The sequence below is a fragment of the Hyperolius riggenbachi genome, chromosome 3 (genome assembly GCF_040937935.1).
Source record: "Hyperolius riggenbachi isolate aHypRig1 chromosome 3, aHypRig1.pri, whole genome shotgun sequence".
NCBI classification, from domain to species: Eukaryota; Metazoa; Chordata; class Amphibia; order Anura; family Hyperoliidae; genus Hyperolius; species Hyperolius riggenbachi.
Window position 1 is genome coordinate 191,727,741 of NC_090648.1, and position 27,229 is coordinate 191,754,969.

The 27,229-nt window shown below is 43.7% G+C and overlaps 1 protein-coding gene across 2 annotated transcripts in view; it reads right to left on the reverse strand.

Annotated features, from left to right (window-relative positions):
- WDR72 (WD repeat domain 72) overlaps window positions 1-27,229 on the reverse strand; it is a 558,532-nt gene that overhangs the window by 400,755 nt on the left and 130,548 nt on the right. The window contains exon 2 of one of the 2 annotated variants that reach the window (XM_068275478.1): window positions 11,919-11,971. The gene's annotated coding sequence lies outside the window, so the exon portion shown is untranslated. Of the gene's footprint in view, window positions 1-11,913; window positions 11,972-27,229 lie in introns of both variants that reach the window. The other variant, XM_068275479.1, reaches the window with a different exon arrangement.

The following is a 27,229-nucleotide window of genomic DNA, read 5'->3' on the forward strand; positions in this document are numbered from 1 at the left end:
GCAGCCACTAGGGCGCGCTCTATAGGCAGTAGCAGTGTTAGGGAGACTTGCCAAAAGTCTCCTACTGAATAGTTGCTGGCTTACTGAACAGGCCAGCAATTCAGCAATCTTCTATGAACAATTATAAACAGTAGAGATCATCAGTAGAGACGTATGAGTGCAGCCAGCATTGTTGCAGGGGTTGAAGGGGTGGGGTCAGCCTTTCAGTGCGCAGACCATATGCCACACACTGCATCAATTTGATCTGCATGGCTGTCATCCTGGAAGGAAACCTCTTCTAAAGATTATGCACAAGTAATCCCGAAAACAGTTTGCTGCAGGCAAGAAGACTAAGGGCATGGATTACTGAAAACATGTCCTGTAGCCTTATAAGACTGTTGGAATGTGTATTTAGCAACAACAGTCAATTATGTGTATATCTATAAGGCAAGGTGCATTACCAGTGTGTCCAAGGAGCAAAGGACTTTTATTACATCACATGTCCGAAAAAAAGGAAGTTGTGAATAAAACTTGTTTGTTTTTCTTGTTGTGTTCTAGCCAAGAGCCATGAGGTATTCTGGTTAATGTCTGTTTCTCCTGCATTCTACATTGCTCTACACTAAGAAGCTAACCTTAGCTCCTATACAGCCTTTTTACAAGAGACCAAGATAAACTTATTTGGTTCAGATGATGTCAAACCTAAGTGACGGCAACTAGGTGAGGAGTACAAAGACAAGTGTGTCTTGCCTACAGTAAAGCATGGTGGTGGGAGTGTCATTGTTTGGGGCTACATGGGTGCTGCCGGCACTGGGGAGCTGCAGTTTATTGAGGGAACCATGAATGCCAAAATGTACTGTGCATACTGAAGCAAAGTATGATTGCCACTGCCTTGTTAAACACAACTCAAGATAAAGGTCCTGGAATGGCTAAGTATGTCTCCAGACCTAAACCCTATTGAGCATCTGTGGGGAAACCCTCAAATTGAAGGCGGTGGAGCACAAGGTTTCTAACATCCACCAGCTTCATCATGAAGGCGTGGAAGAGGATTCCAGTGGTAACCTGTGAAGCTCTAGTGAACTCCATGCCCAAGAGGGTTAAGGCAGTGCTGGAAAATAATGGTGGGCACGTAAAATATTGACACTTTGGGCACAAGTAGCGGTGTACTCACTTTTCTTGCCAGAGAACATGAACGGATTGAGTTGTGTTATTTTGTTGGGACAGCACATTTACACTGTTATACAAACTGAACAATGACTACTTTAGATTGTATCAAATTGCCATATGTTCAGTGTTGTTCCATGAAAATGTATAATATCTATTTTTTGTAAATGTGAGAGGTGTACTCACTTTTGTGAGTACTGTATGTTTATGCTATGCCTTTAAAGCTAGATGAGCATCATTCTGATGGAATCAGGGTTAGACAGAAGGAGGAACAACACCTGTACAGCAATTTACAGACCACAATTTGAGGATATAATGAAAACAATTTCCAGTAATAACAGGCTATTGGACTTGAGCTTTGCCACACTGAAAGCTGTACTGCTAAATGAAGATACATTTCAAAAGATATCAGTGTTCAGTCAGGAGATTAATAGGATGCCTTTAGCCTACCTCTGTCTGGGCATTCCGTGTAGACGGCCATGTAGCTGGGTTATAGGGCCTGATTCACAAAGCGGTGCTAACAGTTAGCACGCTGGTGAAAAGCCCTTTATCACGCCTAAACTCAGTTTAGGCATGATAAGTTTAGGTGTGATAAGTTTAGGTGTGATAAGTTTAGGCATGATAAGTTTAGGTGTGATAAGTTTAGGCATGATAAGTTTAGGTGTGATAAGTTTAGGCATGATAAGTTTAAGCACCAACTGCGTTAGCACCGCAGTGCACAGCTGATCAAAAGTTTTGCGCTAGCAAAGTCTGGTGCACTTCGCATAGAGTTTAATGGCGCTGCTTTGCGTGCGGGACTTTGCACGCTATCTACACTTATCTAAACTTAGCATGCCTAAACTTATCACACCTAAACTTATCACACCTAAACTTATCACGCCTAAACTGGCTTTTCACTAGCGTGGTGCAATGGTTATCATGCCTAAAGTCTCTAACTGGGTTAGCACCACTTTGTGAATCGAGCCCATAGTGTCAGTCCAGTATGGATCACCCTGTAAATGTGTCACAGGCTTTTCTACCAAAACTACAACGTAAAGTCTTCACAAGGTATTCCCATAACACCATATAGTGTGCAAAATATAAGCAGGTCTGAGTGCAATCTATTGCATGTCAGAGCTGCTTGTCTGCAAAAGTATTTGTAATTCTGCTCCATTACCCCTGTTACTCACATGCAGTATCACTGCCTCGCATATCACTGAGACACCGTATAACTAGGATCACTACAGATATACAGGGTCTTTTGTAACCTCCCCACCTCAAGCAATTTTATTGGGTTATCATAATTGTTATTTTTGGGGTTGATGCATGTAGCATCTGTATTATTGTTGTGCAAAGACAGAGTGTGGCAATATTACCATTACTGCCACTAGTAGTGTACTGCACATTATGCAATTAGCACAGCCCGCAATACTTGAATACCACAAACTTTGCTATGGTAACACACATTAGTAAAGCACGTTACTGTAGCAATCCATGGGTCACGCTATTAGCATAACCCCAAGGTATGATAAAACCAGAAAAAAAAGGTGTCACCAATATAAAGTAATTAAAATGAAAAAAATATATATATTTTAACCTCCTTAGTGGTAACCCCGTATCAGGCCTGAGGTGGCAAACCGCAGCTCAAAGCTGTAACCTCGACCTAGACTCGTGGTAGCTGCCGGGAGATCTGTGCAGAGCATTGCGTGCATCACTCACCTCTCGGGGTATCAGGATGCTGGCAGCCATTCTTCTTCCTGTCCTCCGAGTCTTTGCATCCCTCGGATGAGATCGCAGTTGTCATGACGACAGCCGGTGATCTCACTATAGGGTTACAGGGCCACCCGGAGGATGCAGGAAGAACTGCAGTGCAGGATCCCTCAGGTGAGTGGGAACAGGGGCTACCGCAGAGACTCTGGTGGCATGATTTTTGTCTTGCTTTTAGGGTCTGAAAGCACATGAAAAAATTGTACCGCTTTTAGACCCTAAAATCAAGACAGAATCATACCGCCAGGGAGGTTAAGTGAAAACTCGTCTCCAAGGAGAAACCACATGAGATGAAATTAAGGTAATTATGAGGCTTCTCTGTGTACTTACACCATTTTTATTTAAAGATTAAACCTGAACTGTAACGACAAACTGTATATTAGAATGTAGTCAATTATTCAGGATACCCAATTGTAGGCTAAATATCTTGGCTTCAGCATCAGAAACACTTCCTATAGTTATATTGTGCTCTATATTGGTATATAGCACCACCCAACCACTAGGGCTTATCCTAGGCTGTTTATTATGCTGAATTCTTACTCCACCCCAGAAATTCTGGGAGACTATGTTGTTGTGCTGACTTTGAAATTCTCACCAACAAACATTCCACAGAGATCACCTACCAGTACTAATGATCTTGCCACCTGTAATAAATTTTAGAAAGCAAATCAGGGAGAGTAAAGATTTAACAATGATTTAAAAATGAACAAACACTAAATAATTTATAAATAACTATTGTAAAAGAATAAGAAATTTTAATAGATAATAATAATAGAGTTGCTTAGGTGTACTGCTAACTTTCAGTGCAGTCAGGACCAGTGACCTGCATTTGTCTCAGCGTAGAAAATAATCACCAGCTCTTCAGCATATAAAAAATGACCAGGCCAAAAAACAAATTCCTATGGCTTCACATACAGCCTGCAACCGCCAAAGCACAACTTCCATGTATCATAAAAAGAGAGAGAGGGTGGGTACCGATGCTAGTGTACCATAAAAACATTTATTGGCAGCAGATGGTAAAACTAGAGGAGGCCCCGATGTAGAGTGCTCCCCCCTACCTGACAGCTGTTTCACAACCCGCGTTGTATCACCAGAGGTTTTGCAGGGCTGCAGGGAGGCCGGTGACCTGCATGCCTGTCTCATATCAGATATTAGAAGACCGATGCTGCAAATGTTTATATCTATACATGATCAGGCCTTCTTCATCAATAATCTGATTGCATTAGACTAAAAATGATCACAAGTAATTGTTTATAATGTTATTCTTTAATTTCTTCTAGGTGTGATGATTTATTTTAAATTAACAAAAATGACTGCAATTTAGCTTGTGTGAAAGTATAACATCAACCACTTGGGTACTACGGCAATTAAAGAGAACCTGAGGTGGTGCGGGGGGGGGGGGGGGGGGGTAGATAGGACACAGAGGCATGTTCTCTGACTCATGACATGCTTATGTGTCCCTCCACCACTGCTCTCTGCCCCCCCCCCCCCACCTCAGAGCTATAGCCCCCCTGAAATTAGTAACAATATTTGTCGCTATCTCGTAGGGTAATAGGAGGAGAAGGATTCCCTGATCAAATGCCCACTAGGGGCGTTCTTGCAGGCTTTACAGAGCTGCCATTGGACAGCTCTCTCCCTGGTCCCCCCCCCCCTCCTGCCGCTTCCCCTCCTCCCTGCACGCTGGGAGAGAGAGAGAATTCTCTTCTTCCAGTGTCGTGACCCAGAGGTCACGAAAGTGAAAGTGAGCCCTAGCAGGCCAGCGGAGAGGCAGAGAGCAGTGGGGATGGTGGCTACCTCATCCACCAAGCACCCTGGATCAGGTAGCCTAGGTTTTTTTTTTAATATATGAGCCCACCTTGGGCTCTCTTTAAGGACCAGAGACTTTTTTTTCAAAATGCGAACACACTGCAGCATTGATCGCTGTGATTGTCTCACAGTGATCATGGGGTCAGGAGTCAATTATACAATACAATACAATAATACAATAACATTTGTAAAGCGCTTTTCTCCCATAGGACTCAAAGCACAATTAACCACTTGAGGACCACAGTCTTTCTACCCCTTAAGGACCGGCCACTTTTTTTCCATTCAGACCACTGCAGCTTTCACGGTTTATTGCTCGCTCATACAACCTACCACCTAAATGAATTTTGGCTCCTTTTCTTGTCACTAATAAAGCTTTCTTTTGGTGCTATTTGATTGCTCCTGCGATTTTTACTTTTTATTATATTCATCAAAAAAGACATGAATTTTGGCAAAAAAATGATTTTTTTAACTTTCTGTGCTGACAATTTTCAAATAAAGTAAAATTTCTGTATACATGCAGCGCGAAAAATGTGGACAAACATGTTTTTGATAAAAAAAAAAACCATTCAGTGTATATTTATTGGTTTGGGTAAAAGTTATAGCGTTTACAAACTATGGTGCAAAAAGTGAATTTTGCCATTTTCAAGCATCTATGACTTTTCTGACCCCCTGTCATGTTTCATGAGGGGCTAGAATTCCAGGATAGTATAAATACCCCCCAAATGACCCCATTTTGGAAAGAAGACATCCCAAAGTATTCACTGAGAGGCATAGTGAGTTCATAGAAGATATTATTTTTTGTCACAAGTAAGCGGAAAATGACACTTTGTGACAAAAAAAAAGAAAAAAAAAAAGAATCCATTTCTTCTAACTTGCGACAAAAAAAAATGAAATCTGCCACGGACTCACCATGCCCCTCTCTGAATACCTTGAAGTGTCTACTTTCCAAAATGGGGTCATTTGTGGGGTGTGTTTACTGTCCTCGCATTTTGGGGGGTGCTAATTTGTAAGCACCCCTGTAAAGCCTAAAGGTGCTCATTGGACTTTGGGCCCCTTAGCGCAGTTAGGCTGCAAAAAAGTGCCACACATGTGGTATTGCCGTACTCAAGAGAAGTAGTAGAATGTGTTTTGGGGTGTATTTTTACACATACCCATGCTGGGTGGGAGAAATATCTCTGTAAATGACAATTTTTTCATTTTTTTTACACACAATTGTCCATTTACAGAGTTATTTCTCCCACCCAGCATGGGTATGTGTAAAAATACACCCCAAAACACATTGTTCTACTTCTCCCGAGTACGGCGATACCACATGTGTGGCACTTTTTTGCACCCTAACTGCGCTAAAGGGCCCAAAGTCCAATGAGTACCTTTAGGATTTCACAAGTCATTTTGCGGAATTTGATTTCCAGACTACTCCTCACGGTTTAGGGCCCCTAAAATGCCAGGGCAGTATAGGAACCCCACAAATGACCCCATTTTAGAAAGAAGACACCCCAAGGTATTCCGTTAGGAGTATGGTGAGTTCATAGAAGATTTTATTTTTTGTCAAAAGTTAGCGGAAAATTGATTTTTATTGTTTTTTTCACAAAGTGTCATTTTCCACTAACTTGTGACAAAAAATAAAATCTTCTATGAACTCACCATACTCCTAACGGAATACCTTGAGGTGTCTTCTTTCTAAAATGGGGTCATTTGTGGGGTTCCTATACTGCCCTGGCATTTTGGGGGCCCTAAACCGTGAGGAGTAGTCTGGAAATCAAATTCCGCAAAATGACCTGTGAAATCCTAAAGGTACTCATTGGACTTTGGGCCCTTTAGCGCAGTTAGGGTGCAAAAAAGTGCCACACATGTGGTATCGCCGTACTCGGGAGAAGTAGTACAATGTGTTTTGGGGTGTATTTTTACACATACCCATGCTGGGTGGGAGAAATAACTCTGTAAATGGACAATTGTGTGTAAAAAAATCAAAAGATTGTCATTTACAGAGGTATTTCTCCCACCCAGCATGGGTATGTGTAAAAATACACCCCAAAACACATTGTACTACTTCTCCCGAGTATGGCAATTACACATGTGTGGCACTTTTTTGCACCCTAACTGCGCTAAAGGGCCCAAAGTCCAATGAGTACCTTTAGGATTTCACAGGTCATTTTGCGAAATTTGATTTCCAGACTACTCCTCACGGTTTAGGGCCCCTAAAATGCCAGTTCAGTATAGGAACCCCACAAATGACCCCATTTTAGAAAGAAGACACCCCAAGGTATTCCGTTAGGAGTATGGTGAGTTCATAGAAGATTTTATTTTTTGTCAAAAGTTAGTGGAAAATGACACTTTGTGAAAAAAACAATAAAAATCAATTTTCCGCTAACTTTTGACAAAAAATAAAATCTTCTATGAACTCACCATACTCCTAACGGAATACCTTTGGGTGTCTTCTTTCTAGAATGGGGTCATTTGTGGGGTTACTATACTGCCCTGGCATTTTAGGGGCCCTAAACCGTGAGGAGTAGTCTTGAAACCAAATGTCGCAAAATGACCTGTGAAATCCTAAAGGTACTCATTGGACTTTGGGCCCCTTAGCGTACTTAGGGTGTAAAAAAGTGCCACACATGTGGTACCGCCGTACTCAGGAGAAGTAGTATAATGTGTTTTGGGGTGTATTTTTACACATACCCATGCTAAGTGGGAGAAATATCTCTGTAAATGACAATTGTTTGATTTGTTTTACACACAATTGACCATTTACATAGAAATTTCTCCCACCCAGCATGGGTATGTGTAAAAATACACCCCAAAACACATTATACTACTTTTCCTGAGTACGGCGGTACCACGTGTGACACTTTTTTGCAGCCTAGGTGCGCTAAGGGGCCCAACGTCCTATTCACGGGTCATTTTGAGGCATTTGTTTTCTAGACTACTCCTCGCGGTTTAGGGCCCCTAAAATGCCAGGGCAGTATAGGAACCCCACAAGTGACCCCATTTTAGAAAGAAGACACCCCAAGGTATTCCGTTAGGTGTATGGCGAGTTCATAGAAGATTTTATTTTTTGTCACAAGTTAGTGAAAAATGACACTTTGTGAAAAAAACCCAATAAAAATCAATTTCCGCTAACTTTTGACAAAAAATAAAATCTTCTATGAACTCGTCATACACCTAACAGAATACCTTGGGGTGTCTTTTTTTCTAAAATGGGGTCACTTGTGGGGTTCCTATACCGCCCTGGCATTTTACGGGCCCAAAACCGTGAGTAGTCTGGAAACCAAATGTCTCAAAATGACTGTTCAGGGGTATAAGCATCTGCAAATTTTGATGACAGGTGGTCTATGAGGGGGCGAATTTTGTGGAACCGGTCATAAGCAGGGTGGCCTTTTAGATGACAGGTTGTATTGGGCCTGATCTGATGGATAGGAGTGCTAGGGGGGTGACAGGAGGTGATTGATGGGTGTCTCAGGGGGTGGTTAGAGGGGAAAATAGATGCAATCAATGCACTGGGGAGGTGATCGGAAGGGGGTCTGAGGGGGATCTGAGGGTTTGGCCGAGTGATCAGGAGCCCACACGGGGCAAATTAGGGCCTGATCTGATGGGTAGGTGTGCTAGGGGGTGACAGGAGGTGATTGATGGGTGTCTCAAGGTGTGATTAGAGGGGGGAATAGATGCAAGCAATGCACTGGCGAGGTGATCAGGGCTGGGGTCTGAGGGCATTCTGAGGGTGTGGGCGGGTGATTGAGTGCCCTAGGGGCAGATAGGGGTCTAATCTGATAGGTAGCAGTGACAGGGGGTGATTGATGGGTAATTAGTGGGTGTTTAGGGTAGAGAACAGATGTGAACACTGCACTTGGGAGGTGATCGGACGTCGGATCTGCGGGCGATCTATTGGTGTGGGTGGGTGATCAGATTGCCCGCAAGGGGCAGGTTAGGGGCTGATTGATGGGTGGCAGTGACAGCGGGTGATTGATGGGTGGCAGTGACAGGGGGTGATTGATGGGTGATTGATAGGTGATTGACAGGTGATCAGTGGGTTATTACAGGGAAGGACAGATGTAAATAATGCCCTGGTGAATTGATAAGGGGGGGTCTGAGGGCAATCTGAGCGTGTAGGCGGGTGATTGGGTTCCCGCAAGGGGCAGATTAGGGTCTGATCTGATGGGTAACAGTGACAGGTGGTGATAGGGGGTGATTGATGGGTAATTAGTGGGTGTTTAGAGGAGAGAATAGATGGAAACACTGCGCTTGGGTGGTGATCTGATGTCGGATCTGCGGGCGATCTATTGGTGTGGGTGGGTGATCAGTTTGCCCGCAAGGGGCAGGTTAGGGGCTGATTGATGGGTGGCAGTGACAGGGGTGATTGATGGGTGGCAGTGACAGGGGGTGATTGACAGGTGATTGACAGGTGATCAGTGGGTTATTACAGGGAAGGACAGATGTAAATAATGCCCTGGCGAATTGATAAGGGGGGGTCTGAGGGCAATCTGAGCGTGTAGGCGGGTGATTGGGTGCCCGCAAGGGGCAGATTAGGGTCTGATCTGATGGGTAACAGTGACAGGTGGTGATAGGGGGTGATTGATGGGTAATTAGTGGGTGTTTAGAGGAGAGAATAGATGGAAACACTGCGCTTGGGTGGTGATCTGATGTCGGATCTGCGGGCGATCTATTGGTGTGGGTGGGTGATCAGTTTGCCCGCAAGGGCGGGTTAGGGGCTGATTGTTGGGTGGCAGTGACAGGGGGTGATTGATGGGTGATAGGTGATTGGCAGGTGATTGACAGGTGATCAGTGGGTTATTACAGGGAAGGACAGATGTAATTAATGCACTGGTGAATTGATAAGGGGGGGGGGGGGGGTCTGAGGGCAATCTGAGCGTGTGGGCGGGTGATTGGGTGCCCGCAAGGGGCAGCTTAGGGTCTGATCTGATAGGTAACAGTGACAGGTGGTGATAGGGGGTGATTGATGGGTAATTAGTGGGTGTTTAGAGAAGATAACAGATGTAAACAATACATTTGGGAGGTAATCTGACGGCGGGTTTGCGGGCGATCTAATGGTGTGGGTGAGTGATCAGATTGCCCGCAAGGGGCAGGTTAGGGGCTGATTGATGGGTGGCAGTGACAGGGGGTGACAGGGGGTGATTGATGGGTGATAGGTGATTGGCAGGTGATTGACAGGTGATCAGTGGGTTATTACAGGGAAGAACAGATGTAATTAATGCACTGGCGAATTGATAAGGGGGGGGTCAGAGGGCAATCTGAGCGTGTTGGCAGGTGATTGGGTGCCCGCAAGGGGCAGATTAGGGTCTGATCTGATAGGTAAAAGTGACAGGTGGTGATAGGGGGTGATTGATGGGTGATTGATGGGTAATTAGTGGGTGTTTAGAGGAGAGAATAGATGTAAACAATGGATTTGGGAGGTGATCTGATGTCGGATCTGCGGGCGATCTATTGGTGTGGGTGGGTGATCAGATTGCCCGCAAGGGGCAGGTTAGGGGCTGATTGTTGGGTGGCAGTGACAGGGGGTGATTGATGGGTGATTGATGGGTGATTGATGGGTGATTGACGGGTGATTGACAGGTTATCAGGGAAGATAGATGCATACAGTACACAGGGGGGATTCAGTACACAGGGGGGGGGGGTCTGGGGGGGGGTCTGGGGAGAATCTGAGGGGTGGGGGGGTGATCAGGAGGGGGCAGGGGGCAGGGGGGGGGATAAAAAAAAAAATAGCGTTGACAGATAGTGACAGGGAGTGATTGATGGGTTATTAGGGGGGTGATTGGGTGCAAACAGGGGTCTGGGGGGTGGGCAGGGGGGGGTCTGAGGGGTGCTGTGGGCGATCAGTGGGCGGGGGGGGGGGCAGATCAGTGTGTTTGGGTGCAGACTAGGGTGGCTGCAGCCTGCCCTGGTGGTCCCTCGGACACTGGGATCACCAGGGCAGGAGGCAGCCTGTATAATACACTTTGTATACATTACAAAGTGTATTATACACTTTGTAGCGGCGATCGCGGGGTTAACATCCCGCCGGCGCTTCCGTATGGCCGGCGGGATGTTACGGCGGGTGGGCGGAGCCAGTTGCCGGGGGAAGCGCGCGTCATCAATGACGCGATCGCTCCCCCGGCATGCCTAAAGGACGCGCCGCCTGAAGGCGTATTGCGGTCCTTTAGGCGTCCACTTTGCCGCCGCCCATGGGCTGTGGGCGGTCGGCAAGTGGTTAAGTCATCTTCTGACCGAGGTACAGAGTTCTGCTGTCAGTTTGAATGCAGAGCAAGGGAGCTGCAGCAACGACATAGTGGCGTGAATGGCAAGACCAGTGGATCCGCACAGCAAGAGTGATTGATATCTACTCCCTGGCAGGAATAACAGGACACAAATAGGGTGTAGATTTCAATCACCACCACCCGGAAGCGGTTAATTTTATACAAGTACAGAAAGGGCAGTGCATGCGTTTTCTTCATTACACAGAAAGTATAATTGAGAAGTAATTCAAAGCATACCTAAAGTAACATGTGACATAGGTTCATACAGTTCTAATCCTACTAATAAATCGCCTACAGTCCCTTTCTGATTTTTGTAAAGCTATAAAAATGATTTTCAGTTCAAGTTTGCTTGTTCATATCCAACATCACATTTTTTTCCTTTTTTTCAGTTTTGTATAAAGTTTGGAAGGATTAAAATATTTGCACATTCTGCCCCAGTAACAGCCAGGCTACCAATGTGAGCTCTGGCTGTCATTGGACAGACAGTGAGGTCATACAGATAAAAAAACTGAGGTTTAAGCACCTTCACCAGTCTACTAATAAGTAAATAGATCAGTTATAGCTGTATCGTTTTCTATTGGACAAATATGCACTGCCCAGTTACCCGCTATAAAGAAAACATTCACAACTTATGCCAAATTATTAAAAAAAAAATACTACTTTCATTACAAATTGTATTTAAAAACACAATTTGGAATGCATTCATAACAAATACATACAGTTTAAAACAACATAATATACCTGCGTTAACAGTGAAACTAAAATGAAATAGATATGCAGGCAAGAAATAACAAAACTAGAACACCATGTACGGTAGCTAATACAAACACTTACACAAACGAAATAATTAGGAATTATGTACAGAGCCACTTAAATGTACAGAGCCACTAAAAATGTCACACTTCCACGGTGTGACATTTTACGATTAAAGAACAAGTTAGGCTTGTATTAAAATGAAATAACCCAAAGAACTTACCGTACCTTGCGATCTATATCACGGCTGTGCTCTCATATTATCTGTCTAGCTGAAGGTCCTAGAAGACACAAAAACCTGATGTTCAGGCTTGTATTGTTTTGGGCTACACTAGAGTGAGAGCAGCATGTTGTAATGATAAACACAGCCAAAAGCAGACAGGCAACACAGACACGCAGAGGTATAAAACATTAACTCTTACTTTGTCACATGCAAAACTCTACTGTTCCCTTCTAGAAAAGTTGATATATGCTAAAAGAAAAATCACAGACCTAAGAAATGCAGTGTTTATATCTAAAAAAAAAATACAAGCATTGATCAGGAGAAGATCACCATCTATTAGTTTTATATGTAATAATATTAATATTGTGGATGCAATATAATGTTGTGGATGCAATATGTTGTTATAATTTTAAGTTGCTTTGAGAGAAATGTGTCAATAAAGAATGATGCTTTCATACATACAGCACACATTTATATTTGGTGTTAGTTAACAGGCAAAACCATTCAGTGTTACATATTTGAAGTGACATGAAGCAAAAAAAAACCGTATAATGAATTGTATGTGTAGTACAGATAGTTAATAGAATATTAGTATTAAAGAAAAGAGTTGTATATTTTTATTTTCAGTTATATAGCTTTTTTTTTAATAACATTGCATCATTCTGTCATATTTGCAATTACAAACCACACTCTGTATTTTAAACTATAAAACAAAGCAGAGCTAATTACCCTTTGAACTCCCCTGCAGTAAAACTTTATTTGAAGCTGTCTCTCACTGTTTCTTTGATGTATAAGCTCTTCAAAAAATAGGACTGTCACCAAATTAAGTTGGGTCTGAGAGCTCAGAGTAGCTCTTTTGCATAGATAACTGAAGCTTCTTAACTCTTCCTGTACTGGAAACAATATAAGACTATGTTCTTTGTTACTAATGTTCCTGTAATGCTGGGGGATCATACTTTCTGACCACCCAGCGCAACAAGGCTAAGAGCTGGATAATGGAAGAGGTTGCACAGGCTGCCCAGAGCAACTGCAGCTCTGGGCTTCCGATATCGCTACAAATAAAACACAATGGCAGAGCAGTGCGATGTTGCGCTGCCTTAGTTCACACTGTGCTGCCTTAGCGATAGCAAGCATTCAGACAGTTACAAGACAGGACTATAGATTGGAGCATAACTAGTAGCAACCACAGCTCACAGTCACGTACACAGAAGCAGAGCAAGCAGGCTAACAACAGTCACCAGCAAGCATCCACCCAGGCAAGACTACAGGATAGAAGGTAACTAATAGCAACTGCAGCCTATAGTTACGTTCCCAGAAACTAGAGTAGCAAGAATACTACCAGTCACCAACGTGGTGATGGCAAAATCCAAGCTATCTGGATAATGGACTTCACTGACCCACCGTGGATGCAGCGGACGTCCATCAAGCATGGAACTAGGCAATACACAATAATAAGAAAAATAACAAACGGCTCAACTAACGGATAAATATATATTAGCAAGTCTGCATATATATTTATCAAGAACTAGCTAAAGCACAAGTTTAATAAGGTCCCTGTAAAGAAACGCGGAAGAGCTGCCGCTATAAGTCAGCGGGAGGCGGCTCTTTCCGCGCATGGCATGGCGGAACGCGGAAAAACCGCCACGTCTGACGCAGCGGTTGACGCGCATGAGCCTGTTACAAACAATCTGACCCAGCGCGGGAAGGCCGCCGCCGGTGCTAAGGGCGGTGCACCCAACCCCGCGCCCGGGTCAGTAAGCACATTACAGGACAGTACTGGTGTGGCTGGGACTGATAGTCCACCAAGATTCAGGATGACGCGCGTGCGCGCAGAGAGGCAGAACTTATATGGCAGTCAGAAAAGGGTCAGCTGACCAGGCCGGTCAGCTGACAATCCTGCTTCATTTCATTGGTCCAGCACTTAGGGAGGGGCTGGTGAATGGTTTTGTATATATACTGCTGGCTGTTCAGTTACTGGTTGTCTGGCGTTGCGATCACTATGTGGTAGCACTCAGACCTGAGTCAGATCCGAAAGTGTGACGGGACCAGCTGGAGCTGTAATCCTACACTTAGCTAGATTCTGTTGATAGTCTAAAGTACTAGTTTGATTGTGATTATCTGTTATGACCTTCTTGCTTGTCTGACCACTCTTCTGAACTCTGATCCTGTACCTTGCTATTCTGATACTCTGTTGCCGATCCCCGGCTCGCCCTGAGATTCCGTTTCTGCCTCCTGATTCTGTACCCCGATATTTCTGATACTCTGTTGCCGAACCCTGCTTGTTTATTAGACCCTGTATCTGCCTTCTGAATCTGTACTGTGTCTGTGTGGTTAGTGGTTACGATCTGGTTTGTCCGACCTTGAGAACCGACCTTACTGTTAGAGGCGGTTCCCTGTCCTGGTAGTGACACTCCCTCCTGAGTGTCACTCTTAGTTTGTCCTTCCTACTCTCAGCCTGTCTCCTCCCCTCGGGAGAGTGCAGGTCTTTGGAAAGGAATTTGTTCAGTACTCCTTACTGCTCTGAGGCCTAGTCCTCTAAGTATTACGGTTGCACCAAACACTCATACTCTACTCAGGTGTCCAGAGGTTAGCGTATATATCTGATTATCGGTGATACTGCAGATCATCAATAATCTGGTATATATCTGTATTCCCAGTGATATTGCAAATCACCGGTAATCAGATCCTCTCTGTGTTACACCGATCGTTACAGTCCCATAGAATTACAATAACAGAACTATACAGAGTAACAAGGTGCCCAGCAGATCAGCGTACTGACCACAATGACAGGCGGGGTATGAAATGGGAGGCAGACTTTTATGCTGGCATCAGCCAATGGATGCAGGTATGCAAATCTCAACACAGCTGAATGGTAATCGCTCAATCCTGAGCTGGCTTGATTACCATTTGCTAGTTTAAAAAAGTTTAAAAGTTTAATTTCACTTCAGATTACCTTTTAAGTATTAACTATGTTCTAAAGCAATATTTAAATCTATAGATAGATAGATGGATAGACAGAACTTCCCATACTTTTACACAATTAGTAGTAATAAGAAATGTGATAATCTTTTCAATATAGAATTAGCTGCAGTACCTGTAACCTGATCTCTTAGGCCTGGTTCACATTAGCGTTCGCTATCCGGATTTTCCGGATCTGATCCGGACCGCATACTGTACAAACGGAACGTACGTTCCGCATAGCAATGTAAAGTCTATGCGGACGTTCACACGCGTCCGTTCCGTACGTACCGGAGCCGGATCGGATCCGGACTCCGGACTCTTTTCCAACATGCGCTATTTTTTGGGTCCGGATCTCTGGCCCACGCACCCGGACCGGAGCCAGACATGAGCCTGACAGCACCATCCGGAACACAGAAACCAATGGGGAACGGAAGGCACAAAACACACTGCCTACAAAAACCTGACGTTCTACCCCACTTCCTATGCGTATCCAAGCGGCCATTTCGGATGGGGACACATGGGCCAAGCATGTCTGGAGTGGAGCAGCAGTGACAGACGTGCTGGAGCTGTTTGGCAGAATGTCGGAGGTGGAGGTGAGGCTTACAGTGGAGGAACCTGATTCTACAGGTGCACCAGACTGACCCCAACATTTTTTTTTTCTTTAAATTTCGCTATTTTTTGCCCACGGATCCGGATGGCATCCTGATGCATGCCTGATGCAAACGGACCGGATCGGAACCGTACGGTTCCGATCCGGATCATGTACGGTTCCGATCCGGATCAGGTCCTTATCCGATCAGGATCCGGTCCGTTTGCATGGCAAAACGCAAGTGTAAACGGGGCCTTAGCTCTAAATTAGCTACTGCCAGTGCACTGCCAGGAAGTGGTGAACATGATTTACCCTTGTCAATGGGGAGAGGGAATACTCCTGCAATGCTTTGTGTAGAATGTTTTTGTTTTTTTTCAGAATAAATAGAATCCGGATCTTGCTGAAGTTAGCTTTCACTGCACTACACCATGTTTACAGAGCGTTCTGTTTACAGAAATATATACCATGCTCTACATTTATTGCACTTTGGTGAGTTCCAGCATCAAAACATGATTACACAAAACGATGAGACTGTTTATGTTCTTCTTCCAACAACTTCAGTAGTGATGTGCAGTCTGTCTCTGACATACTCACTATATATACAGAGTAATATCGGTATAAGCAACCTAAAGCTGGCCCATACACTATTCAATTATCACTAATTTTTTTGTTTTTGATCGATATTACAATCTAATGTATGATCAACATTACGATCAACATTAAAATCAATTATTTTGGCTAAAAACCAACATTGCAGATATATAGTTCAATCACTTTTAGCCCTTAATATTACTCGTTATATTGTAGGTAATCTTGATCAAAAATGAAATAAAGTGATAATCGTATACTGTTTGGCCAGGTTAAGCCGTGTTTCTTAATATAAACAGATGTCCAATTAATGAAACTTGTACTGATGCTGTCATTGTTGAGCTGACCTCTTTTAAAAAATGCTAGTTACTTAAAGTGTAAACCTCAGCTCAAGTACCAAATCACATACTTACATAAGGAGAAGGAAGTCTCTGGATCCTAATGAGAGTTCCCACAGCATCCTTCTGTCCCCTGTTACCTCTCATGGACCCTTCAAAGATTACTGACAAGAGTTTGTCGGTAATATGATCATGGCAGCCCTAATCTTCAAGCATGAGCATGCCCATATTGCTCCTGCATTCTAGGACTGGGAGGTGGAAAAGCTGAGGAAATCCACCTGCTGGCAAAGCAACAGTAATCAGGTGTTATCACTCCCAATAGAGACCTGCAGCAAGTCTTTACTGTGAGCAGCAACACATGATTACTGCTACTTGGCCAGCAAGTGGATTTCATCACCTTTACCCCCTCCCAGTCCAACACTGTGCACCTACGCAAATATGGACACGCCTGTACAGCAAGTTAAAGCCGCTCGTGCATTTCTGTGCCTGCAGCATGGCTGCGCTCATACTAGAAAAGGAGCACATACCCAATCAGCTGGGGGGTCTGCGAGCGGCAATTGGGAGCCAGAGGACACCATGGGATGCCTCATTAGGATTCAGAGTATTCCCTCTCCTTATGTGAGTATGTGTTTCTAAAGCTTGGGTCATCTTTAAAGAGGAACTTCAGCCTTAACAAACATACTGTCATTAAGTTACATTAGTTATGTTAATTAAAATAGATAGGTAATATAATCTCTTACCCGCCCTGTTTTAAAAGAACAGGCAAATGTTTGATTTCATGAGGGCAGCCATCTTTTTGGTTGAAAGGAGGTGACAGGGAGCATGAGACACAGTTCCAACTGTCCTGTGTGCTGATCAGCCCTCCCAGTTGCTAGGCAACATGAATAACAACATAGGAAATCCCATCATGCTTTGCACAGCATCAGGGAAAAAAGCCCAGGCAGTTCTCTTTGATGAGTGGAGCTTAGCTAAAAATGCCACTAAAAATGATGCTTTGGTAAGAAAAACTAGTTCTGATGCTGTGAAACTGTTAAAGAAACACCAAGCCTTTTCAGTTCTGCTGAGTACATTTTAAGTCCGGAAGTTCACTTTAACTGTCATGCTGATCTCTTGGCTTCAAATTTTTCACCATCACACACATATTAAAGTCAGAGTCAGTACACATGATATTCATATAGTTTTTATGATGACTGAAAGCAGAGAACCACCATGATAACCAGGAAAAAGGGCACTTTTAGACAGGATCAGTATTAGTTCCCATTAAAGAAGAACTCCAGTTACAATTGTGTAATGAAAAAAAGTAGTTAATTTTTACAATAATTATTTATAAATGATTTAGTCAGTGTTTGCCCATTGTAATATCTTTCCTCTCCCTGATTTACACTCTGAAATGTATCACATAGTGACATTTTTACTGCTGACAGGTGATGTGGTAGGAGATGCTGCTTGCTTTTTTGGCAGTTGGAAACAGCTGTTATTTCCCACAATGCAACAAGAATGCCACAGTGTGATGTCAGGACAATAGTCCTGACTCCTGACATTACACTGTGGGAGGGGTTTCACTACAAAATCAGCCATACAGACCCCCTGATGATCCCTTTGAGAAAAGGAAAAGATTTCTCATGTAAAAGGGGGGATATCAGATACTGATTGGGATAAAGTTCAATTCTTGGTTATGGGTTCTCTTTGAAAACTGAACATGTAATCTAACATTGAGATAAAGCATACTGTATTTATTTAATCTTACAGTAAGTGTTGTACAGTAGCCAAAAATCTGTAAGTCTTTTTTTCTGATAATTATTTTAGCCAGTATACTATTCTGAGGCCAGAACACTCCCTTGGCTTGGCTATACTTTTTGTTATTACATTCTGTTTGTGAAAGAAGAGTTCACTGTAAACAGACACTGAAAAGAATGATATTTACTGCACACATCACAGACATACTGCTCAAGGAAGAGCTAAGGCTTTGTATAATAGAGACTCAATTTTGTATGCGTGTCTGCTACATTGCAATATGAAAGAGGCACCCAGGATAAACAGCAGGCATAAAATAAACAACTTTAGATTTATTTTGTGGGTACACCTGTCTGTAACGAGGAAAGTTCTTAGCAATCAGCTTGCAATTCAAGTAAAATGCTATTCAGTCTCACATGTTTGGTTTGGGTTGGATCAAACTGAACAATAAGAATGTTCATGGGAAAATTCAGCTTGCTATGGGCTTCATTAGGGGTGCATAGGGCTACATTTATACATCTTACTAATTTCCCCCAAAAAAACAGATAGAAAATTAAAATAATACTAATAATAATAATACTAATAATAATAATAATAATAATAAAAAATGAAAAAAATCACAGACATCAGCACCATGAAATAGGGTGTTAATAAGACACATTGATGCATTGATTTGAATTATTATTTAATGTCCCAGATAGAAGTCAAGTGGTAGTCACAGCATCCAGTGTTGTGTCTGTCAGTCAAGTACACAACCTCTCCCCTGGCCCACTGGACCCCCGTTTTGTTTTTATCCAGCTCACCACTGAGGGATTTTTTCCCTTTATGGACCTGCGCATTCATTTGCCAATAACTTTATCACTACTTATCATAATGAAATGATCTATATCTTGGTTTTTTGCCACCAATTAGGCTTTGTTTGGAGGGTACGTTTTTCTAAGAATAACTGCTATTGGGCAAATACAATTTACTTTCACTGCCGCTAATCAGGTGCCTCCGGGCAGTGAAATTTACCTTCCTTTCTGCATATCGAGGCTTTGTGGCAGAGGGGAGTTATAGTTTGGGGTGAGGTTAGGTTTAGGTACCGGGGGGGGGGGGGGGGGTTCTTGGGGCTGCCAGGAGGAGTCCTAGGGTTAGGCACCATTGGGGGGTTAGGGTTAGGCATTGGTAGACGGAGGGTTCTGTGTGAGAGTAGGGTTAGGTTTAGCCATATTAAAAGATCAGTAAATATTACTGATATTTTACTATCGGAATCCAGCCATAGAATATCACTAATCGTAGAGATATTGTACTAGCAGCAGTCCCCTGTGCCCTTTTGTTTAGGTGCCTTTTTCATGTATGCCATTTTTGTATTGTTTAACCAGTCTAAGCACCAGAACAAGTTTTCAAATTATTTTTACTGTGTGATCACTTTGATTGGCTCACAGTAATCACAGGGTCAGGAACAAATCAATTTGGCTCAAGATCAATGTACAGAGCTCAGCAGTCATTAGAAAGCTGAGCATAGTGATGATGGAAGTACAATCACAGCGGAAGCATGTGGAGCCAGGCTGTTGACGTTTATGTTCTGGCAGAGATAAGAGGCTGCAAACCGAACCTAGATTTCCACACCTTGCATCTGGAAGTGGTTTAAACCCAGTCTCTGCGTGTACTATAAAGTCACTATCTAGACAAAATTTCTACTAAATTACAGTCTTCTTCCATTTCCACTGGAGTAGCAATAGGATTTTTATGAAATTTCCCTGAATACCTATATTTTTCTGGAGACAGTATCAGTCACTTGACTGCCTCCAAACTCTGATCAAATAAAAACCTAAATTCTGCAGGCTGTGGTCATGGGCGTCTGCAGTAAATTTTCCAGGGAGGGGGGCAAAAAGGAGGGGAGGAGAAAGAGGTAATCGCGCCGCGCCGAAAATTTGGGGCGGTGGTGTGGTGCGCACAGCGCGCCAAAAAATGGGGCTACATCATGCAGCGTGCGTAGCGCGCCGCGCCGAAAAATGGGTGTGGTCATGAAGCAGAATGTGGGTGTGGTCGTGGGTGGAGACAAGTTTACATGAACTAAGCAATGGTGGACATTAGATTAGGACAGTGGTGGCGAACCTTTTGGAGGTCGAGTGTCCAAACTGCAAAGTCACTTTACTATCACAAAGTGCCAACAGCAATTTAAACTAAATACAAACGTTTTAACTCATACATGGACATTATAAAAAATCCAAGTTGAAAATAAACTGTGAAGATAAACAATTTCATCCATCGTACTCCTGAAAAAGTGTTCTTTTTTTTAGAACCTCCTAGTTTCATTTTCTGTTTTAAAAAGCGGAAAAAGTAGGTTTAATGCTATTGTCTCATATGATGATGATTCAGCTTTTTCCATAGTCTCGCAGTTGGCAATCATGTGACCCCCAGCAAGACAAATTCAGCAATCATGAGCCCCCCCCCCCCAATAAAGACAAATCCAGCAATCATGAGGCCCCCAACATGACCAACTCAGCAATCATAAAGCCTCCAACAAGACAAATTCAGCAATCATGATGCCCCCAACAAGACAAATTCAGCAATATTGAGGCCCCCAAAAAATCATGAGGCACCCAACAAGACAAAGTCAGTAACCTTGAGGCCCCAACAAGACAAATTCAGCAGTCATGAGGCACATAAATAGACAGCATTTCACATAAAAAGTCAGAATGCCCCTTTAATATGGTTGACACCTCTCACCTGGCAGCAGTTCCCCAAAATACACTCAATCTGACAGCAGTGGTTTCCCAAAAATAGGTAGCCCCAGGTCTATAGGTGTCCCCAGAATAGGTGGCCAGTAGTATAGATGTCCCCAGAACTGGTAGCCAGGGGTATATGTGCCCAGTATATGTAGTCAGGGGTATATGTGCCCAATATATGTAGTCAGGGGTATATGTCCCCAGTATATGTAGTCAGGGGTATATATGACCCCAGTATATGTAGTCAGGGGTATATGTGCCCAGTATATGTAGCCAGGGGTATATGTGCCCAGTATATGTAGTCAAGAGTATATGTGCCCAGTATATGTAGTCAAGGGTATATGTGCCCAGTATATGTAGCCAGAGGTATATGTGCCCAGTATATGTAGGCAGGGGTATATGTGCCCAGTATATATAGTCAGGGGTATATGTACCCAGTATATGTAGTCAGGGGGATATGTGCCCAGTATATGTAGGCAGGTGTATATGTCCCAGTATATATAGCCAGGGGTATATGTCCCAGTATATGTAGGCAGATGTATATGTCCCAGTATATATAGCCAGGGGGTATATGTCCCCAGTATATGTAGCCAGGGGGTATATGTCCCCAGTATATATAGCCAGGGGTATATGTCCCAGTATATGTAGCCAGGGGTATATGTCCCAGTATATATGTCCCAGTATATGTAGGCAGGTGTATATGTCCCCAGTATATGTAGGCAGGTGTATATGTCCCAGTATGCAGGTGTATATGTCCCAGTATATGTAGGCAGGTGTATATGTCCCAGTATATGTAAGAAGGTGTATATGTCCCAGTATATATAGCCAGGGGTATATGTGCCCAGTATATGTAGTCAGGGGTATATGTGACCAGTATATGTAGTCATGGGGTATATGTGCCCAGTATATGTAGTCAGGGGTATATGTGCCCAGTATATGTAGGCAGGGGTATATGTGCCCAGTATATGTAGGCAGGAGTAAATGTGCCCAGTATATATAGCCAGGGCAGGGTATATGTGCCCAGTATATGTAGGCAGGGGTATATGTCCCCAGAATAAGTAGCCAGGTGTGCCCCAGCAGGAGGGGAGCAGCGCAGAGAAGAGGGAGAGCTATGGGCACAGTGGGGAAGGGCGGATGTCCCCCCCCTTCCCTCACCTTAGGGGGCTCTCCCACCCTCACTCTCCCCTCCGGAACGAAGTGTGCAGCGGCTGGCAGCGGGCGGAACCTACCTTGTCTCGGCCCAGGCGCCAGATGGATTAGCCGCTAGTCTGGTCTGGTCCAGACCAGAGTGCGGCACCAGAACTTCCGGCGCAGGAGCGAGATGAGGTAAGTTTCGCCCGCTGCCCAGACGCTGCACACTTCGTTCCGGAGGGGAGAGCGAGGGAGGGAGAGCCCCCTAAGGTGAGGGAAGGGGGGGGGGAGACATCCGCCCTTCCCCACTGTGCCCATAGCTCTCCCTCTTCTCTGCGCTGCTCCCCTCCTGCTGGCTGCACGGGCACGCGGCCAGGGGGGGGCAGCGGGCAGCCAGGGTCAGGCGGATGCCCGATTTTGCCATATGTGTGGACGCCCATGGCTGTGGTGTATTCTGGGAGAGGAGACATAGCTGAGTGGCCCTTCCCAGTCACCTGACCAACAACAGAGTTATTGAGGGCAGTTTTTACATTTTTAGAGGAGATGTTGGCTTAAAACTATTGTTTGGACAGTAGCTTCACCTATGCACCTCCCATCGTTCTCTTTATTGTTTCACTGGATCAACAAGATCAATGAGCTACACGGAGGACTGAGGATCCGCAGCATACGTCAGCTCACTGCAGACAGGCCTCACTCATAACTTTCAGATAAGCAAAACAGATTTAGTCTTTCCTGAAAAGCTATATATTTTTCTGTTTCTTGTTATTTTTGGCCCATCTACCATAATGGGAATTTTCTAGTGACTGTTGTGGCCCATCATGGTAAAGCATATTTGACAGTATCTCCTGACTCATCAGGATCAGTAGAGGTTTGCACAGAAAATACTGCCACATGTATTTTAGCAGAGCTTGACAAGAAGGAAAGGTCATTGCCAGAAACTTAATTGCATTTCACTTCTTTGGAGGAGCAGCACTTATATTTGATGCTCCAAGAATTGTATTAAAAGTCCCTTGAAGAATAAACAAAACAGATCACAGTCTCCATGAAGGCTATTTTTATATACTGAATTCCGAATGCTGCCATTTGTAAAACTGACGAGTTTTTTCAAGTTACATTTGCAGATATTCTAGATTTGGCTCAGAAACTCTGGAGATCACCTTGTTATTTTCCGATTCACACCTAAATCATATTTTTTGGCTTACCGAATTGTATTTTATTATTTAGAGGCTCTGTATTTAAAGGTTTACATGAAAGCAAACCTGTGAGGTTTGGGATGCACAAATTTAGATACTTACCTCAAGAGAAGGAAGCTTCTGGGACTGGGTCCTCCAGAAGCTTCCCCCATCCCATGTCGTTCCAGGGCTGAGTCCCCCGAAGCGCGGCCACACTACACCTGCACAGTAGCACAGACCTGCTCGGCCTTCAGCTTTTTCCGAGGATCCAGAGGCTTCCCCCTTCCTCCTCCACCACGTTGTTCCAGCGCTGAGTCCCCCGAAGCGTGGCCACACTGCACCTGCACAGTAGCATGGACCTGTTTGGCCTTCAGCTTTTTCCGAGGATCCAGAGGCTTCCCTCTTCCTCCTCCACCACGTCGTTCCAGGGCTGAGTCCCCCGAAGTGCGGCCACACTGCACCTGCACAGAAGCATGGACCTGCTCGGCCTTCAGCTTTTTCTGAGGATCCAGAAGCTTTCCTCTCCCGAGGTAAGTGCCCAAATTGGGAACCTTTTTTTCCCTACAGGTTTTCTATAATAGAAAATAAATATTTAAAGTGTTATTTAAAAAGGAATTGACATAGCATATAGCAGATCTACATGAGCCCTTTTATACATGTATGGTACTGAAAACTACCTTTCCATTTTTCTGTATTTTGAAACTGACTATGACTTTTTAAAATTGCCAGGAACTATATTTCACTTCTTGCATCCATGATGTCAGCCCACTGCTAGGTGTACAGAATGCCCCCAGGTCTCAATCTCCCTGCAAGGAATTCAACAAACAAATACATAACATTCCCAGGGAAACTGGTTAGGATTTCTGCTGTAGCTGGTTTATGTGTGAGAGTAGGATACATTTCTAAAGGAATGTCCAAGTGTATAAAAGGACCAGACTAAAATGTAGCTTTATATTGAAGAAGAACCATAACAATATAAAGTAGAATGCAGTAAATGATTCAGGATACTCACTTTTATGTAAAATATCCATCAGAAACAATTCCTATAGCTACATTATTATTTTAGTATTTATATAGCCCCTACATCTTCTGCAGCACTTTACAGAGTACATATTTAGAGGAGGACTGGGACCTTTTGGCTTGGGGGAAACACAAACCAGAGGCCCGTTATGGCAGCCCCACCCCAAATGACGTCACACACGCACCCCCCGTCGTATATGCCAGTGCATCACTGCCTGCCCATGACCCACTTCACTATAGTATGAAACCCTATAGGCCACATCCATACTCAGTACTGACAGGTGTAAAAGCCATTATGATTCGATCATAGTGAAAGAATCTGTCTGTAACAATTGATGCATGTATGGCCAGCTTTAGATTATGGTTTCTAATAACAAGATTGGAGAGAGGAGAGAGAAGGCAAAGCAGGTGGTTTTGGTGCATGGCGGCAGGGCTGTGGAGTCGGTACAAAAATCTTCCGACTCCAACTCTGACACCTCAGTTTATGAAACCACAGACTCCGACTCCAGGTACCCAAAATGGCTCCGACTCCGACACCTCGACTCCGACTCCTTAGTCTAATACTTACCAGGGCTGTGGATTTTGTACAAAAATCATCCGACTCCCGACTCAGACTCCTCAGTTTATAAAATCTCCGACTCCGGGTACCTAAAATTGGTCTGACTCCGACTCCTAAACTCGGATTCCTACTCCGATTCCACAGCCCTGCACCAGTTACCCAAACCAGGAGCCCCATAGCAGCAATAATAAACTGCACGGGGAGCATAAGGGTGATTCGGGGCTCGCCGTACCCCAAATTACATCTCCCTCTGAGTTGCAATGACTCGGAGGGGGAATAGTATTTAACACTGCCAGGGAGTTTAGTGGCAGCAGGAAGAGCCGTCTTTCGGCGCTCCCGGCGCCCAACTTACCCACAGCTTACAAATACTGAGGGCTCAGACACACTATAAGCACTTTTATGAGCACTTTTTAGCCATCAGAACTTTCTGAGAGCTTTTTAAAAAGGGCTCCCATTGACTTACATTAAAATCATGGTAAAATCGTGATCACAGTAAAATCGCTCAGAAAAGCACTCATAATGTGTCTGAGCCCTTATGCAGAGAAGGGGAGAAACAGTGAGGAGAGAAAAGCTGAAAAAGAAGGAAGAAGATAGTTAAATGACAAGACAATATGTTCTGTACAGCACTGCGGAAGATGGCGGCGCTATATAAATACTGAATAATAATAATAATAATAATAATCATAATAATTTGCCTCACCAGGATTTCACTTTCATTTAGCTTTCCTGTATAAGAAGAAGACACAGCCAGCCAGCACTAAGGAAAAAGGGAAACAAAGGTGAATGAGGGAGGGCTGGTGCACACCAAGAGTGCTTCTGAGCGATTTTCAAATCGACAGAAATTTTAAAAGCGCTTGGCTAATGTTACCCTATGACGGTGTTCTCACAACAGGGTTGTGATTTTTTTAAAAATCGCAAACACGTTGCATGTAGCAATTTTTGGAGCGAGTCATACAAAAATCATTCTGAAAATCGTTTCACAAAATCGCACTCGCAAATTGCTAGCAATTGCTATTGTGATTTTGGCGTTCACTAGCCCAGAGAGAGGAGGAGTGGAGAGAGACTGAGAATAGCCTGAGATGGAGTAGAGCTGTATTGCAGTCCCACATCACACAGAGGCTACTTGCCTGTAATAGGACTCCTGTCAGTCTCTCACACAAGTCAGAAAGCAGCCTTCCTGGAGTCTAGGGACTGTCAAAAACTTTTCAACTTGTTTAACGCCTTATCCACACATGCAGTCATTATAACAATGGGGAGAGACCAGACAGATTTGCCCATAGACCCTCCAGGCAAGCTCTGCATCATGCTGTGTATATTTACCAGCTTGCCTGCCCTCTATTTGCACTTTTATCAGCTAGCCTAGTGTGTCCCATTGCCTTACAACAACAAACCTGAATACACCAGGCACTGGACCGGCCCTAAATCACTGAATGAAAGGTGGCCTGAGGGGAGATTGCCCCCCTTCCCCCCTGGTCAGTCCGCTTCTGTACATACTCATGTCACTAACTGTCCCTCAGAGGAAATCACAATCTAATCCCTACCATAGTCATTTGTCCATTGTAGTCTAGTGCCAGTTTAGGAGTATGCCACTTAACTTATCTGTATACTCTTGGGATGTGGGAGGAAAGAGGCGTTCCTGGAAGAAACCCACGCCGACATGGGGAGAGCATACAAACCCCATGCAGATAATGCTCTGGCTGGGATTCAAGTTATATATTGTAACAGAGCTACGTAAGCCGTTTTAGAGTTTAATATTACTGAAAACTATTTGCCATTCTATTTGGAAAATGACTATGACTTATTAAAATTGCCAGTAACCTAGCTATATATTGCTCAATGCTGGTGTGTAGCACCACCTTCCCACTGAGGCATAGACTAGGCTCTTTATTAAGTGGAATTCTTTTCTACTGGCTTTAGAACTCTCAGAAATTGAACAGCCACTGAAGTCACCTGCCAGTACTACAGTAGATATGTTGCCGCTTCTTATAAATTTCAGAAAACAAATCAGTGAGAGGAAAGATTTTACAATAAGCAAACAATGATTAACTAATTTATAAATGAATATTTGTAAAAAATAAATAAATAAGCAACTGTATTCATTATGTTATTCTAACTACACATCCTCTAACTTAAAATAAACCATGGAAATTTCATTCATCTGGGCTGTACCTTAGTTGTGCATTCTGTTAAACCTTACTGCATCACCTTCACTGTAAACCAGCCCTAGGAATGAAAAAAATACTAGTTCAGTAGGACTAGTTATGGTTTCCCTGGACTAGATGCATCTTCTATAGTATGACAGCAAGTAGCAGGAGAGTTTGTTTCCCGGCAGTATATTTTTCTGTTACAACAAATGCTCTAGTGACCACAGGTGGCGGGAGACTTTGGGCACTACAATTAGTTGCTAACATGATGGTTGACAGATGTCAGCCCACTGAGAAATGAAACAACATTAACTCAGATTACCTCAACCCGAGAGTGTCAGCGGAGAGAATTTATTGTTTTATCTT